At 45.9% G+C, this 21,339-nt stretch overlaps 1 protein-coding gene across 2 annotated transcripts in view; it reads right to left on the bottom strand.

Moving 5' to 3' along the window:
• Window positions 1-12,944, bottom strand: part of bcor (BCL6 corepressor) — a 52,540-nt gene extending 39,596 nt beyond the window's left edge. The window contains exon 1 of one of the 2 annotated variants that reach the window (XM_054786648.1): window positions 12,279-12,944. The gene's annotated coding sequence lies outside the window, so the exon portion shown is untranslated. The remainder of the gene's footprint in view (window positions 1-12,278) is intronic. The other variant, XM_054786649.1, reaches the window with a different exon arrangement.
• Window positions 12,945-21,339: the final 8,395 nt, after the last annotated feature.

Raw genomic sequence — 21,339 nt, 5'->3', positions numbered from 1 at the left:
CCAGGGTGTTAAGGGGATCTGGTTTGGAGGCTGCAGGGTTGAGTCTCTGCTTTTTGTAGATGATGTGGTCCTGCTGGTTTCATCGGGCCATGATCTTTAACTTTCATTGGATCGGTTTGCAGCCGAGTGTGAAGCGGCTGGGATGAGAATCAGCACCTCCAAGTCTGAGTCCTTGGTGCTCACCCGGAAAAGGGTGGCGTGCCATCTCCGGGTCAGGGATGAGATACTGCCCCAAGTGGAGAAGTTTAAGTACCTCGGGGTCTTGTTCACGAGTGAGGGAAGGATGGAACGAGAAATCCACAGGCAGAATGGGTGTCTGCAGTGATGCGGACTGTGCATCGGTCCGTTGTGGTGAAGAGAGAGCTGAGCCGAAAACCAATGCTCTTAATTTAATGGTCACTCTATGTTTCTACCCTCACCTATGGTCATGAGCTTTGGGTAGTGACCGAAAGGACAGGATCACAGGTACAATCGTCCGAAATGAGTTTTCTCCATAGGGTGGCTGGGCTCTCCCTGAGAGATAAGGTGAGAAGCACTGTCATCCGAGAGAAACTCAGAGTAGAACCGCTGCTCCTCTGCATTGAGAGGACACAGATGAGGTGGGCTCAGGCATCTGGTCAGGATGCCTCCCGGACACCTCACTGGGGAGGTGTTCAGGGCACCTCTGACCAGTAGGAGGCCTTGGGAAGACCAAGGAGTTGAAGAGACTATGGCTCAACTGGCCTGGGAACGCCCTGGGATACACCGGGAGGAGTTGGATGACGTGGCCAGGGAGAGAGAAGTGTGGGCTTCCCTGCTTAGGCTGCTGCCCCCACGGATAAGGGGTAGAAGATGGATGTATGGATGGGTAATTGACAATTAAAGTTTATCAGAAAACAATTTAAAATACAGTATAAATGGCCAATGAAGGGGATAAATTACTGAACCTCAGGTTTTAACTTGAAGACCTTTGTTGACAAAGACGACGAGCAGCGAGGGAGGAGAAGAGATAATATTCATACTTTGTTACGAGTTATTTCTTCCTTTTTAATTGTGTTTTTCATGTTCTTTATGAAAACGCTGTCACTTGCAACTTTGTTTGGCTCCATTATGGGTTATTTTGCAGACGTGATCAATAAGAAAAGCAAAGACTTATGGCGTAACCATGTCAGTTAGCAAAGAATTACAGAATCAGCCGCTGTTGACATCAGAGACGGGTACAGACCTAGGTGGCAATGACTACCGGTTCCTGTTTTCATGCTAACACGCAGGGTCGTTTTGTGATAGAAAATACGTAACGGACACAGTTGGACTCACGCAGTGTATTAATAACATGAGTCATTAAGACATGAGTCATATTGTACACTAACCGGGAAATGTACGCAAACCAAGGTTCCTGTCTATATATTTGTAAACAAAAAGATTGTTGGCAAGATGACGAAACAAATGGAAAGCAAACAAATGTAAATAAACTTGCATAAGACCCGTTTTCTTTTGTTCGTTAGCAATGTTGTGAACTGTGCTTGAAAACAAGAAAATTATTCAAATTTGGCCTGACGTTCCATATAAATATCCAAAAAAAACTACCGTCATCCAGAGTAAGCCACTGTAATTTCCCATAATATGAGGAGAAATGGTAACAATTGCAACTGAATATGAGCAGAATCTTAATAACAAAGCTGCATTACTTCAAGAGGGCTCCTTAAAAAAGCTCCATTACATGCAAAAATCGCCACCTGCAATTGCTTATACGCCTCTTGTGTAGAGATGCCGCTTGTCCACACTTGTTTACATACGTGAGGTCTCCTTATGAGGACTTCTTTTGCAAGACGGCCCTAATAAGGGGAATCGGCAGGAGGCCTACGTGTGAGGGAGGGAGTGGGAGCACCTTTAAATAGTAAAAAGTGAAGCCTTGCCGCGCTCAGCAGTGCTGAGAGCAGCAGAGAAAGCGGTCTCTTCTATCATCCCAGAGGAGCGACTCGGAGCCTCGCTGGCACGCCACTTTTATTGCCGTGACCTGAAGCCCATTAATCAGGCTGCTGTGGGCCCCTCATCACGGTTCCTCTCTGTCCCAGTGCGCCCAACCCCCATCCCTCCTCCCAACTCACCCACCCACACACACACACACACACACACACACACACACACACACACACACACACACACACCACCTCTGAACCAAGGCAAGCGGGCCTGCCTCAACAACATCCGCATATGACAGAACTGAAACGCTGTGGGCAGGCATAGTGAGCGCATGCACGTGCAAGTGCGTCACTCCAGCTTCCTGTCTCGCTAGCTTGTGTGCACGTGCGCGCGCACACACACACACACACACACACACATGCACACACCACCAGAGAAGCTCATCTGGCATTGAAAAAGCAATCTGCGCTCAATGAGACTGAACAAGATAACAAAAAATAAGCCTCTTATAGGAATGTAGACATTTGACGGCATGCGGCCGTGACAGACAAACGCGCGACTTAAGACGACACCTCTGCTCGCAACAAAAAGAAGCAATTTTTCATGCTACTAGAAATGACAATATTCATAAAAATAACAAATTTGAGTTAGCATGGCTAACTTAAGAATGAAACACAAAAAGCACAATAGAGTAGAACCTTAAATCTAGTAACCTTAAAATTTGCTTGTAAATGTCGCAAATCAAGACTATTAAATTTTGGGAGATTTCATGTTTAAAATTTTATGGGGAAAAATACTGTATGGCAAAGAAGCGGCTGTGAAACAATACAAGTGGTTAACTTATTTTTACACTTGTATGACAGTTACGATTGTTAAAGTTACTTAAAATGTTCCATGACCCTGAAACAAACAATTTCCACATCCATTGTTTTCTGAGAGACAAATTGCTTCACAATCTGAACAAATTAGAGATTAAAAGGTCCCACTCCACTGTCCTGTCTCTCCAGTGCTTGTCCCTCCTGTTGAATAAGCAGCCACAGACAACCCATCTAATTGGGTGACGCATTTTGTGTAATTATGCCCAAGTGCCACTGTGCATCTTTATTAATTGCCTGGCAAATGCAGGTGCATTGACTTTGACCCCAAAAAGACTGTTTGGGGTTGAGATATTCAAACATTGGATGTCTTCTCTGTGTTTACATTGCACAGAGCGGCGATGAAATGTTCGCAGGTTTCACACGTGGAGAGTGTTGATATTGTCATAAAAGTCATTAACAACACAACACTTGCTGCAGACTAAGTGCGACTACACCCCCTGATTATGACGCTCGTGCATATACGGGCGCGCGCGCACACACATGCACGCACACACACAAAAACACACGCACTTCAAACCCCTCCCACACGTGCTCGCGGTGGAGTTTTCTTCCGCGGATCCCTCATTGCAGCCTCATTGCGTGCACAAATTGCGCACAGTAGGATGAAGCGCCGCTCCATTATCTATCGTCATTATGGGCCGAGCCAACAGCTCAGGAAAATGGGCGCATCATACTTTGCTAACATTAGAATAATTAGCCAGCATTTATAGCACGTTAAGTGTCCATCAGTCTAATGCAATGACGATATCTACAAGATATATCGTGTTTTAAATATGTTTAGTAAGACTTTAGGACCCCTTTTATTTTTACATTCAGGCATACATTACATTTATTCGTATTGTTACTAGCATAACTCAAAAACAACCAATTTGGGCAAAAAAACACTGTAATTTGTCATGATCACCCCCTGGTGGACTGGAGTGGAACAAGACTACAACAACATTTGTAGTCTGGTGTTTCCGGTACATTAATTTATTTTTTTTGATTGTTCACCCTCGCTCATAAATACATTATAGTGGGACTGTCTGTGTAGCTTGGTGTTGCAACTCCGTACAGAAGATGGCATCATAACTCTGTCTCTTAAAACACCTAATACGCGTATGCCACAACTGACTTGGTCATGCATTATGACGCATCTGTTCATCAATATAGTGAGATATGATACCATGATGTCTACATTTTCTTCAAAATCAGCGCGCACTTGAATGGAGCCAAGGAAACATCAGGAATGTTTTTAATCATGCGTGTGTTAGGAGCACGCACATGCGTCTACCCCTGCACAAAATGAACACAACTGTAAGTCAATAACTTAATGTTCTGTTGTAAAAGAAGGTTTAAAAACATGAGATAATGTCACACATTTCTTATGACACAAACCAAAAAGCTCAAATTTTACCTGTCCACACAAAGACACCAAGACTCTGCCTTCTGAAAATCTCTGCTCTGGCCGAAGATTTGCATCATCACCAATGACGCAAATCAGATGAGGGTGTCCCCCCCAACCCCACCCCCTGCTTCTCCAACAAAGTACTGTACTAAATAACATCGCAACTGTGTCTAGCTAGGTCACATTACGTATCAAAGTGTTCCTTGGCATATCGCACAAATATGCAGATGAAGGGCATCCAAAAGACATCTTTTTGGTTGTTGAGGTGACAACGGCTGAACCGGTCTCAACATTTTAGAAAGCAATCGTTACCGTACAATATGTACAATATGCTTATCCAGTAATAAACATCGCTGGTGCGTCCAGATAGGTTGCATTACCTACTAAATCGCACAGTTGGTTGTGCATGCTAGTGTGTCTTTAAAAAGTGGCACTGCCAACTAGTGGCCCGGCATGTATACTCCATCACTTTCTTTTTTTGGTGTTAACAGACAACCAAAGCATAATACAGGTGTGGACGGTCACACAAATGCGTTTACGTGCATCCTAGACATCTGATTTCAGTCGGACTAAACCATAAAGCACCTTGTTGACATAACTGTGTGCAGAATTAGAATGCGGGAGTGGGGGAGCTGGCAGGGGGAGCAGTGTGTCGACGCACGTCCTCGGCAACAAACAACTCCCGACGGCCGTCCAATCCATCAAGCAGGCCGGCCGGCAGCAGACAGGCAGGCAGGCAGGCTAGAGGGAGGGAGGGGGAAAGAATGGAGGGAGGTGGGGGCTGCAGCGGTCGTGCTGCGTTTATAAAGCAGACCGCAGCAGCGGAGCCCCGACGCGCACCATTAAACAGAAAAACCACCGGGTGTTTTTTAGCTGAGTCGTTCTAGAGTGCGGTATTGACCGCTTTTTGAAAAGAACAGGTCATATATTTTTTTAAAAATCAAGAGGAACAGAGACGGAGGGACGATAGCCTCATGCCGGCTGATTTCCTGCCAGTGACAGCAGCGACTTGAACTCACCGTGACCTCGATCACCGGAACAAACAACGGCGCCGCTCATCATTTCCTCCTGGGCGGAGGCCTCCTAATTCCCCGCGTTGAAAGGCGGGGGGAGGGGGTTGCGTGTGTATGGAAAAAGCAGCACAAACAAGTTGGCCAAAGTGCCTTTTTATGACCACGAGGGGAAATTATGCACAAAAAAGCAGCGGTTACGGTGGCGTGCATGCTGCTGCAGGTGCGTGAAACGGGAAATGTGGGTCTGGTTGGTGTGTGGGGAGGGATGGTGACGGCGCCCTCCCTTGCGTTTTTTTTGTCCCTGGAGCCCTGCCAGGCTCGCTGGAGCGCAGAGCCACGATCAGCTCAGCAGGAGGAGGAGGGGTGCGGGGGGTAGGGGGGTGTGCAGTGTGACGCAGGATAATCTCCACAGCGACGGGGGTGGGAGAGTTGGAGGGAGGAGGGATGGGGGGATAAACAGGGATTAAACTGTGTGCACGCGCACCCACGCACGCGCGCACGCACACACGCGCGCACGCACGCACGCACGCACGCACACAAATCAAAGGCCTTGTCGCGACGCTGCATGTGTGTGACAGGACTTGTGCACACACATTACACTAAAATGCTCAAATGAGTGCTCAGAGGAGAAAGGCACACTTACCGTGCATGCTTCCGTCGACAACATTAACACCTTGGCGCCATAAAAGGACGCGTGGCCGCCTTTAATTGTTATTGATCATCAGGCTGACGTGTGCCAAATGGTCCGATTGATCACCCTTCTCCACCACCTCCTCCATCCCCTGCATCCACCATCCCCTCACCAGTGTCTTCCCAGCTTGCAAGCAGTGCGCAGAATGTCCACGTTGCGTGTTTTGCTATTTATATATATATATATATATATATATATATATATATATATATATATATATATATAATTTTTTTTTTAAGATGGAGGGGTGGTCTGGAAGCTAGACAGATTCACGCACAGCCGAAAGGAAGCCGGCGGCATCTCCTCCTCAGCTGTCACATTATTAGCGAGCATGCTGTAAACAAGGGGGGCCCCAAAGTCCTCCAGGCCCGCTGCATTCATGTCATTGCACGGTTCAGCTGCCCCCCCCCCTTCTCTGCCATCAACAACGCCGACATTGTGATTCCAACATCCACCGCTATCCCCCCACCTCTTCTCTCCCATGCTGACACTGGGGCCTGGGCGGCGTCCGCTGAACTGGCTCTATTCATGGCAGGCCAAATGGGAACTAAATGGCTCTTTATGTCACCCAAAGGGCCCTGATTGTAATGGGGATGCGCTGCGCAAGAGTCGGGCCGCATTTTACCAACGCTTTCTTGACTTTGCTTTCAATACGCTGGGCGCTGCTTTCATGCTGGATAGTCTTAATTAAAGCCTCCCCCCAGACCACCACCATCACCTCCCCTCCTCCTGTAGACCTCCCCCCCCCAGTATGATGATCTGTTTAAATAGGCGCCTTAATTATTAGTAGCCTGTGAAGGTAAATTAGGCTCTATGAATGTCAGTGAAGCGTTCACATTTGTGACGTCATTGAGGTGGAAAAGATGGGGGGGATGGCAGGCGCGTGTTAAGAATGACATATGAGGGCAGTTTCAGATATGAAAGCTCACGACCTGATGCTGTCAGCTCAATTCGGAACCACACAACACGATCTGAGGGTGCACCCACGCTGGGCCACTGTATCCATTTTGTGGATTGTTTCGAGTCATTCTATTTATTTCTACTGTGCGGTGAGAGGAGCGATGGCATCAAGCATTTCATTAGATTACATTTACATTAAATGTGAGCACGCGTGCTTCTGCTATGTAAATAGCATGACACCATAGCAGCGGATTGTTGAGTAAACCTGTTCAAAACTATACTTTAGGTACAAAATGTACATGCTACAAAAATCATACAAATCATACTTCTCATAGTCGCGCTAACACCTAGATAATGCGATGTGCAACAACTATTGTAGGGTAAAAAATGGCGAATCGTACCGTACGAAGATATTTGCGCAGGCTACACAGTCTCTGAAGTAGTCAAAAAGAAGCACGTACGAAATGTAACAAACATTTACCAAGTGCAAATTTCTGTTCACCTGCAAGATGTTTTACCGCTAGCTTGTTTACGCATTGCAATGGTTTTGTTTGTTCTCATTTGCGATTGGGAAAAGTTTTGCATACACAAAAATGTGGCTGCGATATTCGTGTCGGGCAGGCGGTTGACAATATCACTCTGAAGAAACACTACCATTTGAGACCAGTTTTCCAGTGTTTTTTGGCTCCAAAACAATATTATGTACTGTAAATGAGCGACCAAAACAACACCGTCGTCCTGCACAAACAATAGCAAAGGGCCCTATATGAAGGGGGCATAGTACCACCTTGGGGAGGTTGGCCTCCTGTGCATGTATGCTTGTATTGGTCAAATAAACTGTTTGCTCATAAAAACTGATGGGCAACAGTGGATTATAAAAGTGGGATTTTTGAAAAACAATGTCGAACTGAACCAAATAGTACCGCTTGGTGCACAGAAGGCTAATAATGTTTAGTCGGTGGGAGCTTTGCATGCAGCCCAAGTCAGGTGGAAATGTTCACCAAGGCGATACACGCTCCTGCTGTGTGCAGACTGCGGGCTAGCAGCCAACACTCCGCCGTGCGCATGCAGGATTACGTCAGGAATATAGATGCCCGAGGCTCCTGCTGCTAAAATTAAAAACTAGGCCCCACCAAGACAGCGCTTTAGAGGGAAATCGAGGCACGACAGCACGTCCTTGCCGAAGCCACCACCAGATCAATTGCGCGACCAGCCGGAGGAAGGTCACTTAAGACTAATGCGCCTGATTATGGTCCGTGAACTCGTAAAAAAGCCTGCAGAGACGAGAAAAAATGTCTCCGGGCAGACACCGGCAGAGACCACAGGAACACGTGCCATCATGTGAGAGGCCCGTCTGGCTCTCGGGGGGGGCTGAGCGACACCAGCAGCCCCCCAGAGGAGGAGGAGGGGGAGGAGAGGTGGCCGTCACATCTCTGCGGGGAAGTGCTCCGAGCGCTCCAGATCGCGTGGAAACAAAAAGCTTTGTGGAGCGAGGCGAGAAAAGAGCGACAGAGGGAGGTGGGGGAGGGAGGGATGATGGAGAAGGGCGGCCGCTCTCCCGTTTCATGGCGAGGTCCCGAGAGGCCGGCACGGAGCATAGCTTCAATCAAAGCGTGACGTCTCCTCCGGGAGCTGCGCGCCGGCGCCTGGAAAACCGATCTCTCCGCCTCGGCTTTTGTTCACACGCCGGCCGCCTCGGCAGCAGCGAGCCTGTTGTCTTCCATCCAGGCGTGACAGCGGAAAGACAGACCGCGCGTCTCCAACAAGAGACATGAAACACAACACCGTCCTTTTCGGGATTTTATTAATTCCCACCCCCCGCCACCCTTCCTGCCTTCTTTGCAGAGCGGTGCCAAAGCGCCGCTTTTATTGATGTGCTCAATCAGAGGGAGCTATTCCGTGCGTGGCCCTTATTGATTCCAGATTAGAAAAGCGGACAAACAGAAGGTTAATTGCTTTAAAATGGGGGGTGGGCTCGGTTGTCGCTAAACGGCGGCACGTCGACACAATCACCGTCCCATATCGCTCCGCTATAAAACACACAATACAAACTATTGTCTAAAGTAGAGCAGAAAAATAAACAGTCTCTGTGCCCCCCCCCCCCTTCAGCTGAATGAAAATATGCTCATTTGAATTAATGTGGAAAGATAAGGCTCAGACGCGTGATTGCATTTTTATAATTAATAGAAGTCAGTTGTGCTAATTGAATTAGCACATAATGAAACTACTTTAGCTGTGAGGAGGAGGGGGGCGTGAAACACCTGGAAAGCGCACACTTTGACAACTAGCAGCCGTGACGCGTCATTTTGGAGGAAATCATGTGACATGTAGAGACAGCAACCCTGGACACCCACCCTTCTCACCGCCTTCCTTGTTCCAACACCTGGAAATCACATCAGCCGCCACACTGGCCGCTCAGTGGAAAATGACAGTTGCACTATAAATAAGCATCGTGCAAAATGCCAAGTATTTTTTGTTGGGGTTTTTTTTTGTGCGTTGACAATCCTGGTACGGTCCAACGAGCAAAAAAAACATTAACGGCCAGGCTCGGCTTCAAGAGTTTGTCAGGTTATTGGACAGAATGAGACGTGGATGACATTTGAAAGCAGATTATTTTGGTAGCTGCAGATGACCTACCCTTGGATGTATTTTGGCTAGCAACACTCGGCCAGGCTAAACCAAGGACGCCGAGCAAAATGGCAGACCGCGTTTAAGTCAGGAGTTAGAGGGAGACTTGGCCGTAAACGTAATAATAAACGCATAATATCTCACCAGGCGGCTGGACTGCCGAAGAGAATAGTGTAGATGCTATCGGTTTATGTTAACCTTGCCCCTCCCAAACTACACCCACGGTTAACCTTTTACCAAGGGAGCTAACATACTTGTTAACTTTCGTGACTGTTGAAAATGGACACTACACGCCTCGTTAAGGATGCACAACAACCATGTTATTTCTTCAAGCCAACTAATACATGATATTGCGATATTATCAAGGTAACAAAAATTCGAACATAATAATCATATAATTGGCAAAGGACTAAAGATGGCCTGTTTTATTTGGCTAAACTACCGTCTGTAATACCCTGAAATACAATAGCTGGCTACAATCTGGGGTTTGTGTCATTTAGGCTACATTTTTAGCATCAAAGCGATTAACATTAAAAGATCACAAGAGTCGTATACTGTATAGAGTGTCAATTATTGTGACGGTTTGTTGTTATAACATGTTTTGCTCATTCGATTGTCACATCAAGACAAAAGAACATTATTTGGAGAAAACACAAAAAAAACATAGAAAACAGTTTCACTCTTCTTAGGACCAGATTTTAGTGACTATGCTTTTTCCGTGAAAACAAATAAAATCTCAAGAGGTTTTACTGTGTTTAATGGAAATATCTTAAGATTTGCAATGTTTTAAACGTCTGACAAAACGATGTTTGTCATATGACAGAATAGCGTCTGTTCGGTGAAACTAAATGCCTGCTCAGTCCAACGTCTTGTAGATCCGATTTTCCCGTCCCTATGATTAATAGAAAACGTTTACGTAAGAAATTGTGTGTTTTGTGTAATTTCTTTCCCTGATTAATTTGCAAATATATTTTCGTGAACTTGTGCATTGTGTGAAAACTAGCAAATCTCAAACTGAGTTTTAAATCCATTTACAAAAAAGTGCTTATCATTTCTAAAGTTTGTCGGATTCTTATGTCAAAAAAGCTAGCGTCAAATAGTTCATTCAGTGAAAGTGCAGTTTCTACATCCTATTTTGTTGATCTCGTTGTCCCGTTATGATGTCCAAACACTTTCTATCATGTCTTTCCCAGGTTGACTAGCGACCATTTGATAAAAACAATTGAAATTGCAAGCTGACATACAACCCTGAATGCTTTGTTGGTCTCCTGTGTCAAAAAGCAGCCTCGCTTTGCGTAGCCCCGCTGTTTACGATCTCCCTGCCGAAGTCGAGGTTTGCTTTAAGCACATTTAACCTTTTATTCATGTGTCAGAGCCCCCTGACGCTTGCTCCTCCATACCCTACCCTCCCTTTTTACTCCCCCGCCATCCATCACTTAATCCTCCCCCTTCATAAAAAGGAGAGGTCCCAACACGAGGCCCCCGGCGATCCCAAAGCTGCCCAGTACAGCAGCAGACTCGTGCATTTACAGCTCTCCATGGTCCTACGCAGATTGGTTGCTAAGGTCGTAAGTGTGGGGGTTGGGGGGGCGGCTTGCGCTCTTAAGGCCGCCTCCCTCACTAAGCTCGTTAATGAGCTGGAGCCAGCCAATACGAGGCACATCGATCGTCCTAAGAGAGCGTCCCCCTAATTAGTGCCCGGGTGGCTCCAGGACAGAAGGCGCTAGGCGGCACAGGACGAGAAGTGGGAACAATTGGTGGTGAGGGTGTGGGGGGTGTCCATCCATTTTGGAGCGCCTAGTCGCAACACTTTTATTGGAGTTTTGCTGTTTTTTCTTGAGGTAGTTCCTTGTGATCGCTTCTCGATGACGGCCCCCGTGGGGACCGCCTTCGTGTGTGCGTCCAAACAAAACATCCCAACTGGGGGGTAAAAGCTCAAGCAGGCAATTAAGTGATTGGGACAAAAATAGACTTGCTTTTTTCCCAACAAAAACTACAAGGGTGGAGGGAGCGCAACTGCGGACGAGTGGGCACACATCAAAGAACACACCTGCCAGACCTTGATTTGTACATGTTTTGTGCCCATGCGTGTATGAATGTGCGCGTGTATGTGGTGTGCAGTCAATGCCACGCGCTGACGCACTGTCACGCACATTTCCCGAACAGCTTTGAGGCTGACGAAAGCCGCGATCAACGTCCAGTCTTGTTCAAACAACACACACGCAAACACATTCACGCACACCCCCAGGTGTCGCAGCCACGCACACGCACGTACACACATACTTTGCGGGGATGTCCTCCAACTGAACCATGTCTCTCCTTTTTTTTGGCAGGGCGAGGCTTGCTGGCTTCCGTAACCTTGTTTAGCGGTTAGAGCGCCGTGTGCGCGCACGTACACACGCACCACGCACACAATCCCCCTTCCCACACAGAAGACACTTGGTCACACGACACGAGTGTGAAAACACTGAATTTATTCACCGTGGAGGAGGAAGGAGGAGGAGGAGAAGGTCGCCGACACTCCTCGCTCACTCTATCCCGCTCTCACTCACTCTTGCCCGGGGTCCAGTTGACAGGACACCCCCTGGGGAGAAAAGAGGCCAAGCTCACGGTCGGACCGGACCCATCTTGCCTGCCTGTGTGCGCGTTATTTATCATGCCATTGCCCCGCCGAAAGAACACAAAGACCACCCTCTGCGCTATTCTTAGAAGTGGCCCAGTGTGTGCGCACATCACCACCAAAATCCCACTTCTTGTGCTTTGGAGGGGGTCACTTTAGCGGCGCTGTTTTTTGACTATTTTAAACAACACAACAATGTGGGACGTTTGACAACAAAAAGCTCACAACATGAGAATACATGGAGTATTTTTTGCCTTACCTGGATATTTCGGCGTCACTTCCAGCCAACTTGTGTCGTTTTTTTGTCCTCTTTTGCCAAGTTTTAAACACAAAAAAGTGTCGAACGGGTTATCCACTCTAAAGGAAAGTCATCCTTATTTCTTCAAGAAAAAGAAGCCAGTTTCGCGTTTAGTATCCGAGTGTCGGTCCACCGAGGGAGATACAGGTGGCGAAGTCCGGGGAAAATCAACTCAGCTCGGCCGAAGCTCGAAAGAGCACGAGCGCCATGTTGGCTTCGAGCGGAGCACGCCGTCCTCCTCGGCTCTTCTCGCGACCGCTCTCCGTCACTCCATAGCCGCTCGTCGTGTCGTCTGGTCTCGTAATGGCTGGCTATTAGCTTAGAGGGGAGGGGGGGCTCCTCTGACCGGGTAGTTCCGCCTCGCGTGGTTCCTCTATCAGCCAAAGAAGAAGACGACAAAGAAGCCGGGAAAGGAGGCGCTCGGGAACGATACCAACGGTCTCCCGGGCGGTCGGTTGTTCGTTCGATGCGCCGTTTGATTTGGTTAGTCGGTCCGTCGGTGGGAGGTTCGTACGGGGAGTGCCGCCGCCGCCGCCGCGTTGAGTGGGTGAATGCTGCCGAGACCGAGCGACTCGCTCTCCACTCCCACTCGCGCAGACTCTACCCAGAAGGCCAGTCGGGAGACCGCAATTAGCATAAGCCTACACACACACACACGAACGCACGCTCGCACGCACGCAGAGGATACACACGCAAACAGACAAGCGCACACACTGGAAAATGGAAAACAGTAATAGGCGGATAAAAGGCAGCAAATTCAACTTAGTAGCTTTCAAACTTAGAAGTCAAATGAAATCTAATGGTTTAAACTTCAATATGCACTTTAAAAAGTCATAAATTCTAACTAGAATTTTTTGTATATGTTGTACACAAAATATATACCTGCAAATGCAGAAGTTTTATAGGAGTTTATAGAAGTAGAATAGGTATATTATTATGAAAATTCGACATATTTATAATAATTTTTTAAATAATTAGGTGGCCTATATTTTATAAACAGATCTCACTGTGATGCAGTGCTGTACAACCACGGTAGCTAACATATTGTTCAATGAACACCTGATCTTTATAAAGGAATACAGCTCCTGTGTAGGATCTTCTTAGGAGTATAGAATGTTGTGTCTCTATACGGCGGCTTTGTTGTTTTAATGGCCTTTTCCAATCGTAAATATTAAGACAAATACATTGAAGAATTGACAGTAAACAGGGCTGTGTTCTCTTTAGAAAGCAAAAAAAAACACACAGCTTCAGTAACAGTTGGCACTGTTGGGATACTATAGCACTGCTAAAACATCCATCTTCTATACCGCTTCTTCCTCATTAGGTCGCATGCTGGAGCCTATCCCAGCTGACTTCGGGCGACAGGCGGGGTACACCCTGGACTGGTTGCCAGCCAATCGCAGGGCACATATAGACAAACAGCCATTCACACCTATGGGCAATTTAACCTAACATGCATGTTTTTGGAATGTGGGAGGAAACCGGAGTACCGGAGCAAACTCCACACAGAAATGAATCGAACCCAGGTCTTCCTGATCTCCAAGCTGTTACTGTGTTGGCCAATGTGCTAACCACTAGACCACCGTGCGGCCCACTGCTAAAACAACAAATCAAAATGTATAAATACGTGGAAATAACAGAGTTGCTCATCAGACTACCACCACTAATAGTACAGCAGGAAACTGTGAGAAACCACGGTATACCAATAACGGTCTCCTGTATTTACTTCTCACGACAGAATTTATCCAAGAGGAGACTAAGGGCAGCAAGAAAAGCTAGAGCAAAGTGAAGACTTTCTGCAGCATCCAGAGCTAAGGATAGCTATAGGGTAAGCTTACCTTCACGTGTCTTCAAATTTAAGCCATCAAAAAAGAAAAAACGACCAATGCAGCAAAGTAGAGACTGTGGAGTGTAATAGAGCAGCATCCATAGCTAAGGCACAGCAACAGGGTAAGACAATATTAGCATGTGTCCTCAAATTTTATCTGAGACCAAAGTGACGGCAGCTACAAAAGGTAACGCTGCAGCAAAGTGGAGACTGTGGAATATAATTCTGCAGCATCCAGAGCTAAGGAACAGCAACAGGGTAAGCTAATGTTAGCAATTGTTAGCATTCTCAAAGTGTGTCCTTGTTACTACTTGTATAACAATGAATCTGCTCAACCAATGACCAACCGAGCGGTGGTTTATGTCACCCATATGATATCTCAATAGTACCTCTTAGTGCCTGCTTTTGCCAATGGAAATGCCCAATCAGAGAGTAGCTGGGCTGAGTAGGTACCATGCCATGGAAAAAGAGGTATAATTGGTGCCGCAATGAATAAGTGTTAGACTAATGGTTTAGAACGTTGCCCCACGTTTGATGACCTGGACTGGCATAGGTCGTCTATAGCAAGGCTTCCAGATGATCCAGTGCACTCTTCTTTTTTTTTAGCCTTTTTTGGTCTATAATTGAGACCACGGTATCCAAATAAAGTGTCACTTTAGTGTTTTTCCAAGCCGACAGATCTGTGAAGCATGAGGCAGCAGAGACGAGGAGTGGGGGGGAGAGGGTGGGGGTCTGGGGGGGAGGTGTCCGCTCAAGGCTGGGGCACATCTGTTAAGGCTCCCATGTCAAGTGAAGGAGGAGGAGGAGGCTGAAGCCTGAGGTGTGTGCGCATGATGTGGATGCATGTTGGTGGAGCAGAGAGACAGGCGAGCAGAGAGACAGACAGGAGCAGAGTAGGAGTCGGAAAAGAGGAAGACTTGGCAAACGGAGGGCTGTGGCTGCTTTTTTCGCCACAGCTGTGGAAAGTAGGAGTTTGCAGCAGCAGCAGCAGCTACACAGAGCGCTCTCCTCTCACGTGTGCAACAACAGACAAGAAAGAAAGCAGCAAAGCCAAGGGCAAATTGTCCAGAAGATTTTTAGATTTGATTTTTCTACAGTAACACAAAATCATCTGAGCAAGAGATGACGGTGCAACTTGATGAACAAAACCCACCACGTTTTGCATTTTTTAAAGAAGTTTCACATGCAGATAATATCAGTTCGCAAAAATTACAGAAAATGTTGCAATGTGCATGCCAGGCCAGTAGTTGGCAGTGTCACTTTAGCCACACTGCAGGGGCTGCACCTTTTGTGCCAAATTCCTTCAAATGTAGCCATATTTTGCTGTTTTTTGGATGTTCCACAGATACTATCCTTTGGGGTAAATCATATCGCAAGATTATTCATGTGCTCCTGCCCAGTCTTGACGAAGTATTTCAATAAAGCGAGGAAACACAGATGTTCACTTTGAAATGTAACTATTGCTTAACATACCTTTTTTGATCATTTTAAAGTCAGACACTGTCAACTTTGTCGGATTGCAAAACTTTCAAGTGTCTGCTAAAATATGTTAGTAATGAAAGGCGTTTCTTTCGCAAACCACATAAATCAGGTTCTTTGAGGGTTGCATTGTGGGGGAACAACTTTCATAAAGTAACTGCTTGTCGTCCAGCATCTTATCCAAAAACTGTAATTTGCTTTGGAAGTTCAGAACTGGGCATATATTTGACGTAAAATTTCTGATTAAATATGTGACGTTTGTAATGCAAATGCGTAGCCACATGACATCGGTACATACTGTAAGGGTAGGAGGGGGAAACACAACCAGGAAATCTCTCTGGGGCTGTCCACACGGAAACGTTTTCAGGTCAAAACAGTAAAGTATTTTATTGTATCAGCCCTTTCATCCAAATGTAAACGGCGTTCTTGGGTGCCCTGAAACAGTATTTTCTAAAAACGGCTTGTAATATCATTGACATTATTTCTTGGGTGAAAATTTGCTTTGGTTTTCGAATTAACACGAATAAAGAATTAATAACGAAAACCAAGGTACCAGTGTACTCGAGAATAGGTGTCCACAAGACTGAAAAAAGCAAATCACATGTCAAAATGACATTTTTTTCCCAGAAAAATTCTGCATTGAAACACTTAACCTCCTCTTCCTCACATCCGGTCATAAACTGTGCCTCACGGGCGAGAAGAATAGTCACGTAGTGTGACATTTACAGTCATGGATGGTTAGCAATGTCTGCACAAACAAGTCATCTACAGTGTAGCCACGCAGTCAACAAGGTTGCTGTTCACTGTGAAACACAAGGTCAGTTTTTTGTTTGTTTTTTTAACTTTATGGACCCTGGAGGCCATTTTTAAAGGTTGTAAAATGCTGACTTGGTGTGGACAAAGTGTTGTTTAACAGGGTCATTCCTTTCTTTTTATTTAGCTTTACCGATGGTGACAGTCTGAGTTTTCACTTCAAAAATATGCTTTGATCGGCCAAATAGTCCAAAACTTGGAAGCTGCAAGGAAAGAGTTCAGAAGGATGTTTTTTCTTTCCCTCTACATACTTGAAGCCAAATCAGCCCTTCACGTGGTTCAAGTTTGGCACCATCTTCAGGCCCTTGGCAAGGTGTCTTCTCACTCAGTCATGTTGGACCTCGTCCCCGCTTCCCTTTGCACTGACTTTTTACACATGCAAAAACCCTCAGTGTTAATATGTCACAGGTGTCTGTGGTGTCGTTTTCAGATGCAGTGGTTGCAGACACGCCAATGAACCTGGATCTTCAGGGTTGTATGTACAATCAAGTCCATGAAAATTACTCTTAGGTTGAGGTCCGTTTACAAGTTGAGTGTACTACTTTTTCCTTTTGCTACATGTGGTTCTAAAAGGGGACTGGCTAGCAGGGAGGCTCAGGTCTAGGTAGGCGTTCCCCTGGATACTAAAAACAACCGGCCTCATCTTTTGGGCACTTGGACCCCTTTGAAAAGTTTGGTTAAAGTTTGGGTGAAAGTACTCGACACTGGAAAGAGAAGAGAAGCAACAAAGAGAAGCACAAAAGTGAAGTACGGTGGTAGAACTTTTTGTGAGACTTTTTGTTCTTTCTACAATTGGGTTAAAGTCTCTTCAACTGAAGAGACGCCGAATCGAGTTGCAACTGAGCTCTAGATCTTAAGGGTTGTCCGATCTGGTCCCCAAGTCTACGAGACTCGACCCATTTGGTTATAGAAGTGGGTAGAAGGAGGCACAGGTGTAAGGACCTCTTTGATAGGTTCCATCACCGCAGTTGTGTGCATCGTCTGGCTACCAAAATCTTGTTGGTACCTCGTCCCTTTGTTGGTTCGATTTCAGGTGAAGGGACCAGCCTCTGCAACATACAATGTCAGAAGTAGGAGGTTCATCGGTACAGAATTTATAACAACCCCTAAGAGAGACACAGAAGTGAAGTACTGGTGTAGAAATTGATGGGTTCCGTCACTACCGTTGTGTGCATGATCTGGCTACCAAAACCTTGTTGGTACCTCATCCCTTTGTGACTACCTTGAAGAGATTGGTTCAAGTTCAGGTGAAGGGACCAGCCTCTGCAACATACGGTGTCAGAAGTAGGAGGTTCATCGGTACACAATTGAAACAACCCCTAAGAGAGACACAGAAGTGAAGTAGTGGTGTAGAAACAACAGTCTTTTGTGCAACCCCTGTGCTGATTGTAACACGTAAAAAGCCCTGCCAGGAATTTGGGAACCTGCCCCGAATTAACTCGGAAACAGCCATTACGGAAATGTGGTAAAACTTGGTGAGCCTCACGCTTTGCAGTTGAGAAACACCCAGTCAAGTTCATTACATGAGGTGTGAGAAGTGGGATGGCTCGCTGGAGGCCATCACAGGTGCCCCACCTTTTGTGCGGCATGAGGACATTTCCTGAAAGCAGAAGAAGAGTGAAAGCTTGAGCAGTTGCTACCATTTTCTTGTGTGGACTGGACTCCACAGCAACAGGCCTCACCCTTCAACCAGGAAACTAGGTTTGGGATTAGAGTACTAGTTGCTGAATGTGGTGTCACATCCTGACTTTTCTTCTGCTAACATTACGACCGTAGGACATCCAGTTGGAAGGATCCTCTTAGTTAGGTGGCCCCTGTCTGAGGGACTCCAGATACATGCCAAGAAACTTGGATCTTTACAAACTTTGGACACCAAGCCAATGATCCTCGGCCTTTAGTTTAACTCCGGGTTGAGGTCAGTAGCCTCTCTTTCTGTTACACGTGGTGTCAGAAGTTGCAATTCGGGAGGCCTTTCCCCCTCCAGTTGAAAGGAAAGATGACCCCTGTGCAAGAGTGTCCAGATAAGGATGAATGGGGGCACCCTGTGTGGGGTCACCCTTGCTGTTGGGGGTGTATGTTCTGGCCACTAAGGCAACAAGCTTGGCTTTTGGGGTCAGTTTACAGTGTTCCTACAGTCTAAGTAGATGGTACTAGTATCTTCTGTCGTTCTAAAAACAGCCAAAAAAACCATAACGTCACCGATAAAAAGATGTCTTTCTGCTGTCATCATGCTTTTTTTAGAGCAAAATCCCAGCAGACTTCAATGTTTTCAGCAGATCTTTTTACATTTTGACCTCTGACCAAGCCCTCCTGGTCCTAGTTCAAGCACCCTGGAGAATACTGCAACATACAGGCAAACCATTACTCACTGGAAAACTGGATTATAGAATGACTGCGGCTTTGTGCAGCGAAACACAAGCAGAAGGACAGAAAAAAGGAAAAAAAAACACCTTTGCCGAGAGCTGGACGGAGACGCATCAACAGCTGCGCTTTTTACGACCGTGAGCGACCGTCGGCGGTTTTCAAAAAAGCCCGCACGTGTCTTTTGAGCCGGAGAGCGGCGGTGAGGAATGCACTTAAAACCCACCGTCCGTCCCCATCCCCCCCTCATCTCCGCCACACATGTGTCTTCCTCTCACGGATTCAGGTGTTGTAAAGAGCAATGCGCCGTGATATGGATGGGGAAAGGGGGCGGGGGTGGGCGCACCCCGGCGAAGGAGCGGCGCCCTGGGAGGTCGCAGTGATTCCACCATCTGCTGCCGCAATCAGACTGGAGCGCTGGACTGGCTCGCACAAAAACACCCCTTTGGTAAATATACGCATGCTGTCCTCAAAAACACACACACACAGGCTGACACACATTCAGGAAGGGCTGCCTGCCAACACGACACCACACACACACGCACACACACACACACACGCTCAGAGCGAGCCAGGCAGCAGGCTCAGATTGCAGGAAGCTCTTTGCACGCAGGTCAGGCCGCAGCAGCCGGGACTAATCAGCACCATCCACCTGCAGATTGTTATGGATCGCTTAGTGCAACTCACACGAGCGCAAAAGCGACGCACCAAGGCCTCTCTGCATGGACCATATCAACAAAGGCTCCTTTTGCTTTCTTCTAACTCATGACGTATGTCACCGAGCCGGGAGGACACGTCTCAAAGGTGACCTTGAACCAGATTTGACCAACGCTCTTCTCTCTTTTTCTCTCGTCATATTCCAACATTTTTTCAAAGCTTTTTCTATTAACATTTTGTGACAGCTGTTCACTCCTCACATACCTCTAAAATAAGTAAAAATTTAAAAACTCTTTTTCGTAACCTCACAATTTTTTTTATGTAGCATTCCGCCATTTTTTCCAAAGCTAATTTGTCTTACCATTTTGATTCGTAACCTTATGACGTTTTCCCTTCTAATATATATTTTATTTTCATTTATTTTCGCTATATTATTTTCGGCATTTTTCCTCACACACTCGTGTTACTAAAAACGTTTTTTTCAAAACTTTACTACTTTTTTCATGTAATAGTCCAACATTTTTCCCAAGCTTTTTTATCTTAACATTTTGACTCTTGTTTCATACTCATACGTTTTTCATCATATTTTTTAAAGTCACCTTTACACTCCCATTATCCTATGTTCACATCACATTGCGCAACTCTTGTGTGCAGTCTACGGGATCAGTGCAGGGACACAAGAGACAGCCACCGCTTTAAGCATTAGTATGCTACCATGCCAATTTGTTAGCATCCAATTTTTCAATTCTAAATATAAGAAAGGGTTTCAAATGAAGTGGGGAAGATGGACAAAGTAAGAAACCAAAAACTTACCACTTCCACAAGGGAATGAGAGGAGAACTTGTTTTCATTGTCGGACATGCCATGGCTGACTCCATGCAGTGTTAAGGTAATGTAAGGTAATGTCCCTTCGCTGTAACATTAGCGACCCCTAGTGACCGGAATACTACATATGAGTTGTCTTTCAATATTTTTTGACTAATAATAGGCCATAATCAACCACAAAACTGCAGTCATTTATTAATTAATACAGTTTATAATGATTGATTAACACATTTTTGCGATAGAGTGAGGCAGCAATGTGTGAAGAGCAAAGTGGTGAGGCACGACTGTCTGACTTTTTTATTGCAACCTTACAACTTATTTCTGCTGATAATACAACTTTATTCTCATAACATTATGATTTTATTTGTGTAATCTTCCAACTTTATTCTGTATATTACAACTTTATTTGGCAATGTTACAATTTAGTTTTGCTCCATTTTCCCCATAATAAACTCCTGATCAAAATTTTAAGACCAGTTGAAAAAATGCGAGCAATCTACATTTTGCACGATTGGATCTCAAAGAGGTTCTAAGATGAGCTTCTAAATGCAAAAAAAGCAATTTATTGCAAACAACTATTAAAGTGAAATAGACTGTTCATCAAGTGATCAAACGTTTAAGACCACAGCACTTGAAAAGCCAAAATCTTGGCAAAAATGTGGATTCAATCTCATTGCCATGTCATGTCATGGGTAGTCACACTGTCCTGACCTCTTGGTGGCAAAGACAAAAAAGCGGAGATGTTTTCCACATGGCACAGTGGAGGGGGTGCCATCATGATCTGGGGTGCTTTTTCCTTCAATGGAACAATGGAGCTTCAGGTTGTGCAGGGGCGTCAACCGGCAGCTGGCAATGTGGAGATGTTGTAGGGGGGGATTCCTTATGAGTGATGGCCCTCGGTGTGGTAATTAATGGGTTTTTTTTATTTAAAAAAAGGACATCAGTTCCAGAAAGTGGATGCCCTCCGTGAAGTCATGTTTTACCACATGGAGCAACATTCCCATTAGCCTCCTGGAAACACTGGCATCGAGCGTGCCCAAACCAATTTTTGAGGTGATT

The sequence above is a fragment of the Dunckerocampus dactyliophorus genome, chromosome 9 (assembly GCF_027744805.1).
Source record: "Dunckerocampus dactyliophorus isolate RoL2022-P2 chromosome 9, RoL_Ddac_1.1, whole genome shotgun sequence".
Taxonomy (NCBI): Eukaryota; Metazoa; Chordata; class Actinopteri; order Syngnathiformes; family Syngnathidae; genus Dunckerocampus; species Dunckerocampus dactyliophorus.
Note: the sequence above shows the minus strand (reverse complement) of the source record. Positions and strands in the feature narration are given on the sequence as shown.